We start from the raw sequence: 760 nt of genomic DNA, 5'->3' as shown, positions 1-760 counted from the left end.
TACTATATCATAATGTGTAATGCCTATTTGTCATGCTAATCTCGATCTATTGGCCCTTGTTTAGAGGTTAAGAGCAGTGTTGGCTCGTGAAAAATGTTTATTGTTATCAGCAAGCGTATAATCCACACGGTTTATAATTCGTATGAAATAATTCCCATTTAATTTCAGAATTCAAGCACAGTCGAGAGCAGACACCACGTCAAGAAGGGCACGCACCTGCCAGCAGTACGCCCGCAGGAGTCATGAGTTGGCCATGCAGTTCCTCCCTCGACACGACTTCTCAGTGTTTAACTTTGCACAAAGAGTCAGCCGTCCCCGTGTCCATGAGCAAATGGCGTCGGGAGAAAGTTTGTGCAACACTAGCTAGCCTGAAAGTTCCTGAGGAGCTGCGCTAATGATGTGCAAACACCATAAGGCATTGTACAAGCGAGGAAGTGTGACATGAAGTCTCGTTAATGCACGCGGGGCGCCTCGGGAGCTGGAATTACGTTGCTTTCATGTTATTCTTTCTGCGATTGTCTTTGGTTATTAAGTCGTTACCCCCTTCGACTTCCTCTCTGAATCTTGAAACTCGGCAGAACTATTTAGTGGTTACCCTTTGCCTCTCCATGATGATCTTATGGCCCTTGTTTTACTCAGATAGACTACATTTTCCGTTGGAAAATATTTATCCTTCCATCCCAACATGACTTCCCGGATATATTCTATGTAGCAATCATCCCTTTTCTTCAATATGATAATCTCCTCCCTCCCCCCATTC

Source organism: Penaeus monodon, chromosome 30, assembly GCF_015228065.2.
Source record: "Penaeus monodon isolate SGIC_2016 chromosome 30, NSTDA_Pmon_1, whole genome shotgun sequence".
Taxonomy (NCBI): domain Eukaryota; kingdom Metazoa; phylum Arthropoda; class Malacostraca; order Decapoda; family Penaeidae; genus Penaeus; species Penaeus monodon.
This window is presented reverse-complemented; position numbering follows the sequence as displayed.